Raw genomic sequence first — 12158 nt, forward strand, 5'->3', positions numbered from 1 at the left:
TATACTTTTACCAACAAGTGGTTACAAGTACCCAAGGCAATGTTTAAGACCATCAGTAAAGAAAAAATACAAGAAAATACAAAAACAATAATAGCTCCTTAGTGAGCCATCCTGTTACATACTTACAGGTATTGTCTGATTTTAGTCATGTGTGAGTTTCACTTCAGGATGGTATTAAATACTGTACATTTAGAAATAGTGATAAACAAAAAAAATCTGTTTACTACTATTTCTTAATCTTATTTTCTTCTAGAAGAGTAATCAATTTTTTATTTAAGATTTACTAATTTTAATAAGGAATACATGTCCTACTAATTCCTTCAGACTTATAGACAATGTATTCATGATCAATATAAACAATTAAATGCTTTTATTTTCCTTTAAAGCTAACAGTATTATTCAGTGGAGTTTTCTCAAAGATCATAGGGAAGGTGAGCTACCTGCATCCAGTCTTACTGAAACAGGCTCCATATCAGTGCTTTTACTTTCTATGGAGAGTAAAATCAACTCAACCTGAGTAGGCTTCTTAATTCTGTTTTATGCTTTAAGCATTTGAATACTTTGCTATTCAATGTTTCTTCTGTCACTTGGAGAAGAAAAGTTTCAGATTATGAGTATGAAATTGAATCATTTTAAATGCTCAGGTTGTCCTCTGCCACTCTCAGTGGAAGTATGGAATATTTACTTAAATACCTTGCTTGCTTTGTTTTCTGTGTCTGAGAGTTCAGTGTTCTATTTGCCAAGCTTCCCACCTCTCCTTCATGGTGTGACTCTCCCCAGATATTTGGTTATGCTTGGTTGTGTGTTTGTCTTTGTATTTGAGAACCTCTGTTACTCTTCTGGCAATATTATATCTGTTTGCACAGACTCCATGGGCTATGGGCCAGGTCATATCACAATATTTTGTACTGCTGTCGGGGTAAAGCTGCAGTGAGGACAAAGAGGAATTTCAGCTTCCTGAATTATTATTATCTATTGAATATTTTCTGGATTTTAGCAGATTTTTGAGTCATTACCTTGTTTGTCACTGCAAATGCTTGCATCACTTATGTTTGCACTCTGGATGGGAGGTCTGTATTTTGGGTGCCATCTGCTTTCTTGATTTGGTAAAGTAAAACTGAGGACTCGGCATATGGCTGTTGAGTGATTTTTGATACTTTATTTTCAGTATCACTTTTAAATGTAATGATTCCATATATTTACTAGTTGAGAAAAACTAGCAGCCCTTGCAAGCCTCTTGCCTCTAACCTGCATTATGAGAACTGTTGGTCTTCCCACATTACTATTGTTACTGCTGAAGCCACTCAAGAGATCTGTTCAGCTGAAACCATCAGTATCATGCTCCCCTCTCATTTAAAGTTCTCAGTGACTGATCCAAATCCTCTTTAGAATCGCATTACATGGGGTAAAAAGATAGCATGAAACATTCCTCTCTTACTAATGCTTATCCCTGCCCCCCCCCATCAAAATAGCTCACCCATTTCCCATATTGGTTCTTCTTCTGACACTGAAGATGTTTCCTGTAGGAGGCAGCCCATCAAGCTTGATGTTTGCTGACTTTTATATTGCAATGTAATTGTGGGGTTTGCTGCTTAAAAGGTTTTGTTGTGAATATTTTCACAAATGCCTTTAATGTGGTGAGCATAGGGCAAGATCAATCTCAGCAAGAGGAGCACTAGGCCTACCTATTTTTCTTCTTCATGACATACATCCTACTCATATTTTACATAATCTGCTCCTTGAGCCTTGAGAACAAATTATCTGCAGTGTAGTTCTTATAACTATAAACCTTGCTTATTGTGTGGCCTATATTTCTCCCCTAGTTTCAGGCTACTGTGCCAACACTTGCCATCCTATAAGACTGTATTCTTTCCATCCTTCACTGACAGTCCTAACATCGTGATATTTATAAGTCTTTATGATGTTTTGCTCAGCTTTCTATTCCACATCCCCATTTCACCCCAAACTCTACTCATCTGTGGAGATTTGCTTACATTATAGGTAGGCAGGTAGGTAGGTAGGTAGGTAGGTAGGTAGGTAGGTGGATAGACAGACAGACAGATGATAAATAGATAGAAAATTCTCACTTCCAAATACAGTCAGATATCCTAGGAGCTGTGCAGGCAGAGGTGGTGCATATGACTGCTATCCTTCTTCACTGCATGAGGCCTGCTTAGAGTACAGCCTCAGAACTTATAATAGTTCCACACATAAAAATAAGCATAATCCCAGTCAACTAGCCCTGTTAATAAATCAAAGAATCCTGCCATTCACCGGCTGCTTCCACTGCTCCCAGGGTGTCTGTAGTATAATAGGGCATAATTCACTCCTCACAAACACTTAATACCACATTTCCACCATTTACAATCTGATAATATTCAAATACTATTGCCGTATTATGCAGCTCTCAATCGCAGATGCGATTCCATAACAGCCTCACACTTTGGCATGCATTATGTAAGTTGCTATAAAATTGCCCGTCTTAAAACTCTTCTTCAATTGCAACCAATATCATCGCTTCACACACAGAGCTTCCGGAACATTAAAAATTTAGCTTCTTTGCTATTTAGCAGGTTTAGCAAAAGGGAGCAAAACAGACACACAGATGTTCCCCCTTCAGAGTCCCCAGGAGGTCTGAGGCAAGAGAAAGAAACCCCAAAATGGAGACAACAATGACACTGAAGACACATATTTTTTTTTCACATATGAAAGAAATAAAGAAATAATGGATCTATTTGTTGTCCTTTCTGGGAACTCAGAACTGCTCTGCCATTTGTGTTTCTGCATGCTTTTGCTAGAGAGGCTCTGCAGGAAATGAGTGCGCTCATCTCAGGCACTCACTTTTCCCACACACAGTTTTCTAAGACAAGCTGGTGTGTGCATTTTCAATTGCTAATATCAGCTCAGTAACTGGAATCAAACACTACCCTGCTTCTACCCATTCAAGTACATAGAGAGACTGATTGTCGATCTTGCCTGTCACCTGATAGAATCTGATGAACTGTGAGCCATTCGTCTGGGAGGTCTGTGCGGTATTTTCTGGAAAGGATTAACTGTTGGGAGAAGTCTGTTCATCCCCTACACCATGTGGCACTATTCAGCAGCAGCCCAGGTGCAAAGAGGTCTAAGGAAGGAGAAGAGCTGCCTTTTGTCTCCACTCCCTGCTGGTGACTGGATGAATCTCAGTTGACATTGCCATTCTTCACTGTCAACAGACTCCAGTCTCTTCGGGGTACAGCTGATCTGAAGAGCTGTGATTCTGCAGGACTTCAGCTACTGATTGGGACTGTCGAGGTTTCCAGCTCTGGACTGAAGAGCTACCAGGTTCTTAGCTTGTGCAGAGTACAGATGGCTGTTGTCAAACTAGTCAGCCTCCATCCATTGCTTTCTAGTAAATCCAAGACATATGCATTCTGTCAGCTCTATCCTCTAGAGACACTAACACACAGAACTTCCATTCCAAAATGCAGAAAATGAGGCCAAACAGGAACACACCCTTAGACAGGGCAGAGCATGGATTCTCATTCATGTTTAGTGATAAAAGACAAATATGAGATATTTTCTGATAATAAGGTTTGATGGAAGGGAATAAAATCCAGGCTTCTGGTTTCAAGAAAGGAAGACAAGGAAGGTGGTTAGAAAAGACTTAGAGCAGCATGCTGGAAAATGAAGACTGTTCTTTTAGTATGATATTATTCTAACAGGGTGTGAAATGGGGAAAGTTAGAGGACTGAGTTTCTAATGCAGGCTGCTTCTATGCAGCTGGACAGTCCAGGCCAAATTGTCTGAACCAGCGGGTCTCTGATTCTTAACTGATAAAATAATGATAAAGTCTACAAGACAATCATCTCTGATCCATGAGGGCAGCTCTGCTGAGGAGCAGATGAGAATATATTATAGCCTTGAAAGTCTTTGGGCTGGGCTTCGATCAATGAGAACTTAAAAAGGAAAACTGTGAAGGTAGCAGAGGGAGATAACACACATAGACAGATGGCTGGCCAATTAGTCATTAAGTCTTTTTCTCCCTCTCGCTTTGGTGTCCTCTCCTTTGAAGATGGCTGTGCTGTTGCTGCCACTCTCCAGGAGTGGGTGTGGCTGGAAAGATGAAAGGAGGCTGACACACACCGCCTTCCCTGTCTTGTCTACTTCCATATGACTTACTTTCCTGGTTATCCAGAGACCTGTTAGTCGCCACAAACAGTGGCTACAAAACCACTGCTACAAAACTTCAGAGAAATATACTCAGACTCCTGATCTGAGAGAAGGAATTTTTCTGGAGGTTTGTGAATGACTGCTGGGAAGAGCTGAAGCTGCTCAGAGAGCATTTCTTTGAAGATGAGGAAGAGACAGAACTTTGAAAAGCATGCAACCAATCTAGCTGGCATCAGAGCCATAAGTAAATCAGGGAGCAGAGGGCACTTAGGTGGAAGGGACATGTGCTTTCTGCTATTATTTTCTCAGATTTTACCTAAAAGTAGCAGTGTACATTGTTTACAAAGGTTTTTACAATTTTTAACATTTTTTTTATTCTCAGTCCCCCATTTCTTTATATTTTTTCAAAAATCTACTGCTTTCTTTTATTTTGAACAACCTTTTAAAAATAATATAAACCATTTCACTTTAATATGCAATTTGTTGGGCTAATAAATATAGTGGACTGTTTCCAGAATACAAGGCTCATCAAGGCAGAGTGCCTGGACTAGCTATGAAGGATTCTGTTCCAGCCTTCTTCATCCACAACTGTTGCTGAGACCATTGGCGTTGCTGAGCCCATTGTTGTTGCTGCCTTCTCAGTCCTGCTTACTAAGTGGGCTGATGAATTTGGCTCTTGAGACTTCGTTCAGTAGTAGAGTTTGGTCATTTATCACCAGCACAAAGATTTACAAAAGTGTTCAAGGTAGTAAATGTGTGATGTGGGTTTGTAGGATGGTGGAAAGCAGGAAGCACCAAATCCTGAAGATGCAGGGTGAATACAAGCCTTAGTAATGGGAACAAAATAAGGGAAGATGACCCAGTGCCCATGCTCCCTTAGCACAAACATATTAGGGCCAGCAGCATTTGCTGTAATCTTATTATTTTAAAGTGGTAGCTATTAAAAAATGAACTATTTTATTCATACAAAATAAAAACCAAACTAGCAAGTAAAGGAAGAACTTTTAATGCTTTCTTGTGGTTATAAACAATGCAAGGTATGGCCTTCTAGAGCATTCTGCATAAACCACGTATGAGGCACAATAAGAAAATTTAATGTGAAAAGATTGGCACCTAAAAGCAGCATATTATTTCATTTTTTTAACTTCAAAAGCTTTTTTTGTTTTGATTTTTTTAATTTTAAGCTAAACAAATTGATATACTTGCAATACTATTTGCAAATCTGAAGCAGGAGGTTTGCTACAAATCCAAGGCTTGCCTGGGTTACATAATGAATTGTTTGCCAGCTTAGATTACATAGCATACCCTGTCTGAAGAAACAAAACAACAAAACTATTTAAGTTTTACAACCCATGTAAAAGGTCAGATTTTGTTGATTTGCTACACACACACAAACACACACATGTGCATACACACACTCTTACAAACATCTCTAGTGTAAACAGAAGTGCGGTTTCAACAGTTTTCTCAAACCAACTCTGATAGGGATATGAGAGAAGAGCGTGCAGACAAATCAATACTGGTGGAGAGGGACAGAATCAGTAGAGTTCTTGATAGTCCCAAGGGCAGATTAAAATGAAAGGTTGAACAATAATTTGCTAAATCTAATAAAAAATAATGACAGTATTTTCATTCTCTGTCCATTATCAATCCACTTAATAAATAAGTGGCTGTTAGGGAAATGCGCTAGGTACTAAAGATGTATCAGTGGGACTAGATGGATCATAAGGTTGACCCCTGTCCTCAAGAACCGTATAATTGAACAGAGAACACAGCCAGTGAGCAACTAATTTCAGTTATAATGATAGTTATGGAAGGGCAAAGGGGCAAAAACCTTCATCAAAAGATAGAGAATTGCCTTAATACATGTCCTTTATAAAATGTCCTTTAACCCGAGAGCTTCCAAGTGGGTAGGCTCATGAAGTACCAGCCAGATTCCTGCCATCATAAGCACCTCACTGTAACTGCAGCAGAGGTTACTATGTAGTGGTGATCATGGTGGAGGGTGTTTTGGGTCTTAGGACATAGGACATGAGCTAAGAAAGCATAATGAAAGAAAGACATGATCAAACTGTAAGACCTATGCCTATCTGAGCAAAAAGAGGGCTGAGTGCCTAAAGTAGCATTCCCTAGATTTCTTCAGGATTGGGAGGTTTTAGGGTAAAAAAAAAACTTGGAAAATTTCTTGGTTTTGTGAAACTTGCAATAGTGAGGGGAAAAGGACTCAAAGGATTTGTATTGTGTGGCTATAATAATAAAAAATATTTAAGGAACTGCAAAATTAAATAAAATCACAGAATATGGATGTTTGTTCCTGTCCAAGATTTACCAAATCTTAACCCAAATCAGTCAAATCTGGTGAATATCTGTCACATCATTGCATCCCATATGGGCTATATAGTGAGCTCTGGAATGTGAGGGGGCTTTACAGACATGAAAAACACACCCCCTTGCTCAAATGTTAAAAAGACGGGAGGAGCTAATAAGGAGATAGTGGGTTTTATCCAGGCTGGATATCTGCCTCACTAGTCATGAAGCTAGTTTTTTTTTCCACAGGAACTAAGAAACATCTTGGGTGGGAAAAGGATCCATAGTGCTACATCTCCCTGGAGGAGAGTTAAGGATAGTTAGAGGAAGGAGTCTCATTTTTGTCAGCCACTGACAAATTGCCCTGGCTCTGGAAAACAAAACAAAACAAAAACAAACAAAAACAAACAAACAAAAATCCACTATGGTCAGTCAGGAGACTGCCGTTAAATTTAGTGAGTCACAAAAGAAAGGGGAAGTGAAAGTAGGAGGTGGCCTTCTTTGGATGAAAGGCTGCATCAGGAGTGAGGGAGAAGTGAGAGAAGGGAAAGGGGTGAATACAGCTAAAATTCATTTTGTAAATATAGGGAATTGTCATTCAATAAAATATCTCTGTAAGGGACTGGAATACAACTGTGTTAACTACTACAGGAATACTAAAGCAGGTAGAAGGAGACAGGTAGAAAAGACAGGTGGGACCATTGCTGAAAACACCTGGCTTGGCCAAGATGATATGGTGATGTGGGCACCATGGAATCTTTTACAAGATGGGTTTGTGGCACGATACCTTAAGTCTGCTCAATAGAACTTAACAGTGCAAGAATTTGCTTATAAGGTAAGGTACAATAGGCAAGGAAAAACTGAAGATTATCCCCGGTCAAGGTAAGAAAGCTTTCTTCTTTTTTTTTTTTTTTTTTTTATCCCTTTGCTCTTGGTAAACTATAACACATCCTTGGAGGGAACAACCAGCAGACTGGGAGGAAAACCTTGCACTTCACCCAAGCATGGTTCAAGTTCATTATCCATCGTGTTAAAGGTGCAGTGTTACAAGTACATTCACCATTGCTGACATGTAAAACAGCTGGAAACTTACTGTCTCTTGACAATGTTGTTTTCAAACAAGAGGGGACCATGGTTGAGCAAAGAACACTATGAAGCACCCTGACTGCCTCATTTTACATCCCAGGGGAGTTACATTCTCTGACAAACTATCTAGATTTAACTTGTTCTTGCTTCTCCCTAGGTAGCGTCGCCACATCCATCCTGCCTCCTGCTTACCCCGCGCTGGAGGTCTGAAGTCAATTTCTTTTTTCAAGACAGGCGAGCTTTGAGTTCATCTTCCCTGCACAGCATCTGAGACAACAAAATAAACAATCTTCTTAAGGTAAAAAAAAAAAAAATGTTCAGCCATACAACTCAGCCAAGAATGAAGTCTATAAACGGAACAAACCAGGCTCCATTCTTCATTTGAGAATAGAATGTTTCCTTTAGCCAGGATTGATTACTAAGTGTTGAGCTGATCAGGTAGGATAAGCTAGCAGACCAGTGAGTCTAGGACTCTCATCTCTTTCCACTTCCTCAGGGCCAGGATTACAGTATGTGCTACCAGATCTGGATTTAAAAAAAAAAGACAAACAAAAACAAAAACAACAACAACAACAACAACAAACCAACTTGGGTTCTGGGGCTGGAGTAAAGAAAACACATCATCAACTCAGTTATCTTCATAGCTTCATTTATACAAATCAAAGCTTTCAGAGCCACCAGAACGTCCTGAGTGCAGCAGCCAAGGCAGAGGAGTCACCCCAAACTCTCAGTATCTCACTTCCAATTGTGAATTAGATGATCTTGCCCAGTACTATCAAGCCTTCCCTTCTAAACCATAATAAATAAAAAAAAAATGAAGGAAAGTAAAAAACGAACTCCTACTTAGTATTTCTGTTGATAACTTTGTCCGTTAGTCCCTTTAGCACAAGCAAATGCTATAGCCCTGGCAGTACTGGCAGTTCTGTGGTGCACATAACTGTATGCACATGACTGAAATGGAAATGAAATTCCGAATGGTGGCTGATACCCTGGTCAGTTTGTCTTAGAAAATATCTCACAGAGTCATAGTATTTTTGTGCCCAAACCCACAGAAGCATAGGAAACACTCGTGAGATAAAGAAGCATAGCGCTGTATGAAGTCAGCCTCATCATGAACCCGACATCTCTGCTTGTTCTTAAACCTCTATTGCTTTCCTCCTTCTGCTTGACTTGAGTACCAGGTACAAAGTGTGTCACTCTCTGCCTTTTAGAGTAAGGGATGGAAGCTGAAAATGTTTCCGCTGCAGATGTAGAGGGAGTCATCACACCTCGTGTTTCCTAGGTCATTACCTAGTCCAGTAAGGGCCAGACAATGTCCACTTTTTCCCCTACACAGATCAAGAACTTTAATCTAAATTCCCTGGGTCATGGTACTAACTCTCAACCTGAAGATAGAGGAATATTACAAAGACATTAAAATGAAGAAAATTTTAAAACCCAACTTCCTCTATCTTACAGTAATATTCATAAACACTGGAATTGCATATTAAACACAATCAGTCCTTTCTTTCAAAGCACTGCATAGGAGAAGAGTGTCAGTGACTTTTTATCCATCACCAATTGGAGTTCTATACACCAAATCCTTGTGAAACCGTTGGAGGAAAAGGACTACCTCCAACGTCCTACACCATTCTCTGCAGGACCTGTCGGGATCCAGCCCTTTGTGTGCACTGGCAATTAGCTAACAGTAGTTCACATTAACGTTTATGGAAGAGCCCCACATTTATCTTAATGCCCCAAGTACTATTTAGTAGGAAGAACAACTTGCTCTTTGTCACTATCAGCTGTCAGACTTTGAAAACAGAGTGAAGTTGTTTGAAGTTGGGGTCCTGGAGCACTGCAGACATCATCTGCTCTGCCAGTCATGATGACTTCCGCTGGTTTGCAACAAGACATTATTCAGCTCCTTGTACTCGGGTCTTTTGAACTGAAGTATTGACAGTGTGTGTTATTAACTGCTCTGCAAACACAAATGAAGGTGTTCTGACTCCTGCAGCCAGGATCGTTGAAGGTTGGTAGCCTTATGTTCCTGACCCCATGCTGTAGAATATACTAAGTCCTCATGCAGGCTGGGCTGCCTTAGCCTCCTTCAGAATGTCTTTGTGGATTTTTCTGTCTATGGAAGACTGTTCTCTCATCAGCCCCTTTGCTCTTAAAGAACACTTCACTAAGCTGAGCTCTTGTTTGCGTGTTTTAGCATAAAACCAGGAACCTGATTATAAAAGAACTTGCAGGGAATAAAGATAAGCCGGAAATGGTATGTGTGTTAAAAGCAATCGGGGAAGAAAAGCATTAAAAAAGCACTGCATCTTGTGAGAAAGTACTTAAATATCAATTTAGTTTACCTCACCCCCCCACACCCCTAGCTGTGTTCAAGATGTATTTGATCATTTTCTCCTTCACTATGCACGATGGCCTACCTTTACCGCACAAATTTTAATAGATATGCTATTACCAAAGTCAACTTTCCGGAAGACAGAAACTTATAAATTTCTCCTCAGAGTTTTACAGTTAAGAGACTCACATAACCTTTTTTGACCTTTAGAAAAAAGCTGTCAGGCTGGTTGTTTGTAACACTCTCTAGAAGGCTTGTGCCTCTAAAGGCAGCGCCTGCGTCCTGAGAATCCCTGCAACATAGATCCTGCTTATAATGAGAGTTCCTTGAAATCGCTCGCCTGTGCCATTGTTGTGTCTGCTCCATTAAATCCTCAGCTCATGAAAGAAAGGAGTCCCATCTAGTCTCTACTAGGTCAGGGGATATACGTCCCTAAGAAAAGTGCTGGCTAGAAAGATGTGATTGATTGGGTGTTTTGAGGTGTTTATACAAACATAGGAACTGGTTAGATAGATATATTGTGCCCATGGCTTGAAGAGACAGTAATGGAAGTGGCCATCTGGCAGCTGCACCTTCTCTCAAATTTTGCTCTTTCTGAAGAATGATGATGGAAATGATAGAGGTAGAGGTGACTTTCTTACTAAGGTCCAGATGCTCAAGGTTATTTGTGCCCAAGGCTGAAGAACAAAAGGGTTAATTAGCAAGTTATTTGCTGTTTATTGATCTGTCTTTCCCTGTTCACATCCCCACTGATACCGAAATGCAGTTTCCAAGTAAAAAAAAATGGTGAGTGGCTCTTAAGGCAGTGTCACAATCGTTTGCTGTAAAAAGTGGTAGCATGTTAGGTGAGGAATTCTGCGTTTACCAGGTGTAAAATTAAGTGATGATGCTTTCCAACAAATACAATTCTGCCGATGATTATGATACAGCGGGATCATCAGGACAAAATGTTCGCACAGGGACTCAGAGGTTAGAGAGAGCTGCTGTAGGATATGTAAACAGATTAAGAAGTCATCTCAAGGTGCATAATACTGTCCTACAAACTACGAGTGAGAACTATTCACAGAGGTGAAAATGTACTTGAAGCAAAATGCCTTCCCAAGAATGGTTCTTACAGAGCATGGAGCCAAAGACATAGGTAGAACTAGAAAATACTGAAGGCAAGACACTGAGGTGTTCTGGAGGCTCAATCCTTAAGAGCAGCTCTTCAGCAGCCTAAGGGGCAAAATCATAACAAATGCACCATCTGTATCATCTATTGTGTGCATATGTGTTCATGCAAGATAAATATGAATTGAATGCAAATTCTGTGTGGAAATAATGTTGCAAATGTATATGATTTTAGATTCGTAACAGAACATCCCTCTGTAAGAGAAAAATGACTGAAAATTCCAATTCTGAACAGTTTTACAAAATGTATTTATTTTCATTTTATTCATATAAGGGTTTTGCTTACATGTATGGAGGAGCACCATGATGTGCCTGGTACCTCTGGAGGACAGAAGAAGTTATTAGATTCTCAGGAGCTGGACTTACAGCAACTGTGAGCTGACATGTGCGTACTTAAAACCAAACTCAGGTCCTCTACAAGAATAGAAAGTGTTCTTAGCCACTGAGCTGGCTCTTTAGCCCCAATTCTGAATATTTTGTGATAAAAATCTCTCAGTGTGATATCTGATAAAAAAAAAAGTAAAATAGATTGATAATTCACTTCTTCGGGTGGTGTGACAAAGTTCTGACAATGCTGAAAGCAAAGATGCCTACTTTAATGCTACTGTGCTTTTTTATATATATAAAGCAGCAATTTATTCCCTAGGGAATAGTAAACATAGAATTTTATTTAACAAAATATCAATTCCACATCCTTTGTTTACTTTTCTGCTAGGTAAATTATAGTATAGCTCATATTCATGAACTCTACAACTCTCTGTGTATGTGTGGATGTAGGACTGATTCTCACCCAGTTCCAAATCCGTGTGTACACCTGCATGTCAAACACCACACACACACATGCACACATACACACATGCACACACACACATACACACAAGGAGAGATAGATAGATAGATAGATAGATAGATAGATAGATAGATAGATAGAGATCATTCACATCCTGTATGAGGGAATGAACGTTGGTATTTAAAATTAGCTCCCAGTGGAATTCTAATTCGCGCTGTGGTTGCGACCCACTGGTGTATAGCATGTAGTAATCCGTGATTTTGCTGAGGCACAAAATTGAATCACTTGTGCTCGGAGTGAGTGACTCATCTGGTGAAC

The sequence above is a fragment of the Alexandromys fortis genome, unplaced genomic scaffold (assembly GCF_014885135.2).
Source record: "Alexandromys fortis isolate MF-2015 unplaced genomic scaffold, M_Fortis_MF-2015_v1.1 scaffold_25, whole genome shotgun sequence".
NCBI classification, from domain to species: domain Eukaryota; kingdom Metazoa; phylum Chordata; class Mammalia; order Rodentia; family Cricetidae; genus Alexandromys; species Alexandromys fortis.